This window comes from Mirounga leonina, unplaced genomic scaffold (genome assembly GCF_011800145.1).
Source record: "Mirounga leonina isolate KUSES-001 unplaced genomic scaffold, KU_Mleo_1.0 Mir_128, whole genome shotgun sequence".
NCBI lineage: Eukaryota > Metazoa > Chordata > Mammalia > Carnivora > Phocidae > Mirounga > Mirounga leonina.
This window is the reverse complement of record NW_023270320.1, coordinates 23,966,913-23,973,286: the sequence shown is the minus strand read 5'-3', so window position 1 is coordinate 23,973,286 and position 6,374 is coordinate 23,966,913.

Sequence of the window (6,374 nt, the reverse complement as noted above, 5' to 3'; positions counted from 1 at the left end):
TACCCTAGGATCATGACCTGAGCCGAAGGCAGACACTTAGCGACTGAGCCACCCAGGCGCCCACCAGTTGTGTTCTATTACTTAGTATCTTACTGGGAAAGAAAACTAACTTGTTGACCCATAAGAAAATCATTCTTTTTCTAAAATAGCTATAATTATTAGCAAATTTCTTTCTAACATGCAGCTACATGTAAGACTTGAATACCACGATAAATTTTTAAGAAGTATATTTGAGTTATAAATGTTGAAATTTGAACTTGCCTTCTATCAGTTGAGAGGCTACTGCATTTCAGGATATGTAGTCAGTTAGTAGTATTTAATAATTATTTGTTAAAGGAGAATTGTTGGTGAGGTGAAATGTACTGGAAGAGTATCTTTGGTTTTTGAGTTCAAAACCAAATTGCTACCACACTTCTGTGACAATAAGGAAGTTACTGAACCATTCTGAGCTTTGTTTTCTTATCTATCAGATAAGGACAACAGTATCTATCTCCTATGATGTGTTATGATGATTAAATGTGATAATGTATGTAAAACTGCCTTGAAAAAAATAAAGAGCTCAACAAAAATTTATTAGGATTGACTTGACATGGCTCTAAGATGAATTCATTTTGGGGATGTAGATCTTCATATATTCTTTTATTAGAGCAGCTTTACTGAGGTACAATTACTATTATAAATGCACACATTGACATTAAATTGCACATATTTAAAGTGTACAGTTTGATACATTATGATGTATGCATATATCCATGAAAGCCCTAGGACAGTTAAGATAGCGAACATATGCATTATCCACAAAAAATGTCCTCTTGCCTCTTTGTAGTCACTCTTTCCTGCACCTGCTGGTTCTCCCTTCCCTAGGCAGCCACTGATCTCTGGTCTGCTACTATAGATTAGCGTGCATTTTCCAGAGTTTTATATAAATGGAATTATGTAGTATGTATTCTTTTCTGCCTAGTTCCTTTCACTTAATAAAATGATGCTGAGATTCATGTTTACTGTTGAGTCTATCAGCAGTTCACTTATTTTTATTGCTGCTTGTATTCCACTGCATGGATATGCCACAGTTTGTTTATTTATTAACCTGTTGATGGACACTTGGTGTGGTTCCATTTTGGGGGGTATTAAAAATAAAGATGTAGGAAGGAGGAATGAATAGGTGAAGCACAGAGGATTTTCAGGGCAGTGAAACTACTCTATATGATACTATAATGGTGGATACATATCATAATAAATTTGTCTAAACCCATAGAATGTACAATACCAAGAGTGAAAGCTAATGCAAACTATGGACTCTGGGTGATGATGATGTGTCCGTGTAGGTTCATTAATTATAGCAAATATATCACTCTGGTAGGGGATGTTCATAATGGGGGAAGCCACCTTTCACTAATACCTAAACCTAAGCCTGAAACTGCTCTAAAATATTGTCTATTAAAATTTTTTTAAAACACCCATGCACAGGTTTTTGTATGAACATATGAATTCAGTTGTCTTGTGTAAACACTTAGGAATAGAATGGCTGAAACATATGGCGTGTATATATTTAACTTTTTAGGAAACTACAAAAATGTTTTCTGAAGGGCGCCTGGGTGGCTCAGTTGGTTAAGCGACTGCCTTCGGCTCAGGTCATGATCCCGGAGTCCCTGGATCGAGTCCCGCATCGGGCTCCCTGCTCGGCAGGGAGTCTGCTTCTCCCTCTGACCCTCCCCCCTCTCATGTGCTCTCTCTCATTCTCTCTCTCTCAAATAAATAAATAAAATCTTTAAAAAAAAAAAAAAATGTTTTCTGAAATAGTTGTAACATTGTTTATTTCCACCAATCATGTGTAAGTTCCAGTTGCTCCATAGCCTCACTCTTTCTTGGTATGGTCAGTCTTTTAAATTTTACTTGTTCTAATTGGTGTGAAGTAGTATCTCATTGTGGTTTTAATGCACACTTCCCTAATGATTAATGATATTGAGTTTTTATTTATGTGCTTGTCATTTATACACCTTTGGCGAAGTGTCTGTTGAAACTCTTTACCCAATTTTTATTTGGTTGTTTTGTTTTCCTGCTGAGTTTTGGGAATTCATCCTATAGTCCAGATACAAGTTCTTTATCAGGTATATGTTTTGCAAATATTTTTTCCTAATTTGTGGCTTGTCTTTTTATCTCCTCAATGGTCCTATCAAAGAACAGAAATTTTTAATATTGATGTAGTTAAATATGCCAATTTGTTTTTTGTTGTCATTGTCATTGTTGTTGGGGTTTTTTGGTGTTGCGTCTAAGCAATTTTTGCCTAGCCTAAGGTCACAAATATTTCTTAAGTTTCTTATAGGAGTTTTCTAGTTTTAGGTTTTACATTTAGGTCTATGATCCATGTGATATAAGGTATGCATCAACATTTACTTTGTCGCACATTTACATTCCAGTTATTCTGGTACCATTTGTTGAAAAGATTTCTTTCTCCACTGTATGGTCTTTGCATCTTTCTCAAAAATTAGTTGTCTATGTAAGAGTCTATTTCTGGACTCTATTCTGTTCTATTGATCTACTTATCTACCTTGATGCCAATAACACAGTGCCTTGATAACTGTGGCTTTTAATAAGTCCTGAAATTAGTAGTATAAATCTAGTTTTGTTCTTCTTTTTTCAAAAGTTATTTTGATTACTATAGGTCCTTTGAATTTCTGTACACGTTTTTGCATCGGCTTGTGTTTGTTTTTCTCAGATTATGTTGAATCTATACCTCTATTTATTAAGACTCAAATCTTAATACTGAGTCTTTTGACCCATAGAATAGTACATAGAACAGTGTTCAGGTTTTCTTTATTTTTCTCAGCAGTGTTTTGTAGTTTTCATTGTACAGGTATTTATCCCTAGGTATTTCACATTTTTGATGCTACTGTTAATGTATTCCTTGGTTAAATTTCAGTTTCCAATTGTTCATGGCTAGTCTATAGATATAACATTGACTTTTCTATATCGATCTGGTGTCCTGCAAACTGTAAAATCATTTGTTAATTCTAGTAGCTTTTTTAGTAGATTCCAATGAATTTTCTACATAGACAATTTTGTCATTTGTAAATAAAGCCAGTTTTACTTCTTTCTGTCCAATCTGGACACATTTTATTTCTGTTTTTTTGTAACTTTGCACTGGCTAGAACCTCTAGTTCAATGTTGAATAGAAATGGTAAGAACAGATGACCTTAATATAGTGTTCTTTGTGTTTCTTGCGCTTTGTGTTTACTGAACTCCTTGAATCTGTGGTTTTATAGTTTTAATAAAATCTGGAAATATTTGACTATTATTTCTTCAAATATTTTTTGTTTCCCTCTTTTCTCTCTTTTCCCTCAAGGATGCCGGTGAAACATGTATTAGGCTTTTCAATGTTGTCCCACAGTTCATTGATGCTTTTTCACTTAACTTTTTTTTTTTGGCGGGGGGGGTGTTGTTTCAATGCTTCTTTTTCAAGTTCATAATATTTTCTTCTGCAATGTCTAATCTGTTGTTATTCCCAATCAGTGTATTTTTTAAAGTCCCTTCCCCTGCTTCCTCCACTAAGGCAATACCCTTCTGAGTATTCTACTCAATGCCTTGGAATTATGATGTTTTCCAGTATGGCTAGTAGAACAGGAACTGCTTTTTTCTCTTTGTGAAAGCCTGGCACTGTTCCCTTCAATCCTTCTAATGGTTTCTCCCCTCCTCCTGGGTGGTTTGGTCACTGATCAGTGCTCTCCTGGATACTCAAAGGGGCTCACCACAGATCTCCCAAATCCTCTCTCTGTGCAGTTCTTGGGCTTCTGTGCAAAGGATACACTTTACAGAATTATTTACACTTTATAAACCAGGGGTCAGCAAACTTTTTCTATAAAGGGCCAGATGGTAAATATTTTAGGTTTTGCAGGCCATATGGTCTCTGTTGCAACTATTGATTTTGTCATTAAAACATTAAAGCAAGTACTTATAGTATGTAAATGAATGGGCATGGCTACGTTCCAAAAAAACTTCATATGCGAAAGCATGTGGCAGGCCAGATTTAGCTTATGGGCCTCAGTTTATTGACTAGTGACTGCCTTTTGGATTTTGTTTTATTTTGTTTTTGTGGTTACTGTCTCTTGGATGGAATTTAAGACAGAAAAGCTCAATCTATATTCCAAGTAGAAAGAAGAGTATACTGCTATTGAAAATGTTCAGACTGATGTCTGCTGACACTTGGAGTCATTATTTTTGTCTTCTGTTTCTGGAATGCTAAGTAGTGAATCATTTGATGCTGACATTTAAGCTAATTGCTCTTTAATGTACATCTGACATATGAGGCAACATATTGCAATCTAAAAAATAATTAAGATAAATCATTTGCTTATATTGCTGTGGAAAAGACAACCTATGTTCCATCTCCCTCCCTCAGAGTGTCTGAACCAGAGGGTGCTGCAGTCAAGACACTCTGGCTGCTCATGCCACACCTCAGAGTCTCCGTGCAGTAACCAGGACCAGCATACGGAGCACTGGTGGTAGCTTCCAGGATGCTCTCTCTGTCATCAGACAACCTCTCCAGATGGGGCTGCATGCCACGGTTTGCTCTCCTGAATTCCTCTGGAGTGCTTTGGCAGGCAGCCAGCGTGCTACGAAGGATTAGATTTTGCTCCCTCCCTCCTCCATAAACCCCGCAGAGGATTTCCCCTCTTTAAGTTTAAAAGACTGGCTCCAACCAGCAGGTCCAATAAGTGGGCCTATTTGTAAGTTGAATATCTTGGGAATTATGCTGCACAAACAGGTCATAGTTGAGTAACTAGCATGTGCAAATTGACTTTTCTCTTTGAGGCGGGTGGTGGGAAACCCTCATAGTCTTCTCTAGGGGGATTATATCATCATAGAACAACTGTCACAGGGACACAATACCATGTTTGAGGAGAATGGATCATTTGTTTCTACGGGCACCCCACTTTTAGTTAGTTATAAAGTTAACTGATCATATTTCAAAAGCATGTTATAATGCATGTTCTTGAGAGGACAACTTTCTCCATGCTAAGTAACGGTTTCCAGCTTTATTCTATGTGATTACATATTATGAAATCAAAAGGCTATCAGTTATTTCTATACAAAGCCAATTTGTTAGTTCTTTGTAAATACAGATCTTTGGCAAGCTTTCAAATAAAATGCATGTGCCATTTTTCTATATTGTAATTTTTCAAAAAGAGGTCCATTCTCTGAACAGATTTACCACATTTAATTAAATATGTATTTATTTAACACATACTATATATAATGTGTCTTTGCTATACAGTAAGCTCTATGATAGCTAAAACTATGTGTGTCTTTTTCATCACTGTGTCCTTAATGGCTAGAGGAACCTGACACACAGTTATATCATTAAATATTTGTGCAGTAAGTGAGCGAATGGATATAACGGACCTTCCTGGGTGGGGTGACTGAATAACTACCGGAATGAAAAAAGGGTAAATATGTTTACAGAAAATAGTAACTTCATTTTCGTAGTATTCAAAGGTGGGGGTCTTCTCTGTTGAGCAGAGCTTAACTATGCAGCGTAATCTTTCAAGAAGGTCTTTGATGTCAAGACATTTTATAGAGAACATCAGAGAAAAGTCCTACTTCTACAACAATCCTTTTTGTTGTTATTGCTACTAGATTCCGTCTATATTGAACTGTGGTTAGAAAATAGAGTTTGTATTATAGTGGTTCTTTGCAATTTGTCTTGTGAATCAATTTTTGTCTGCCTCTGCAAAGTGGATTTCTATGCACCCCCCATCTTAAACTATCGCTGATGCTGTGGGCTTTCTGGGTTCTGGTTTTCGGCCGGGATCTCGACCCTATACAGACATGAAACCAAAGCTCAAGGCCACCAGAAACTGGTAGATACTTAATTGCCTAGGACTGTTTTCACTTCATTTCTGATTGTACAGTTGCTTCCTTATTTTTTCCCCTGAAGCTCAGCCATTCATACATAAGGGAATATGAGTATTTCACATAACACTCTCATAGGGTTCACAATGGAATGTCCAGATCTCTTGGTAAAATATTGTGAGATACAGACGTCTTCTCTCAAGGTTCAAGGTTCTTTCTTCCCATGTCTTTAGGGCCAGGAAGGAGGGGTAAAAAGTGAGAAAGTGAGTTGTAAGCCCTCGGTTTTGGCATCACTATCTATTCAATTGGAACAAGGTTTGATCGTGGTAGAGACTGATAATACAGGAAGTTGGAAGACAGAAATTTGGTTCAGAAAATGCGGTATATTTTGACACTAATTAAAACTTCTTGATTGTGTTCTAATGGTCAGCAATCTCCTGTGAAAAATGGGAGTGAGGATAGAGCCACGAGTTTCTAACTTTGCTTGCAATGTTTAACGTAAGCAAAGTGCCATTTTAAAAATA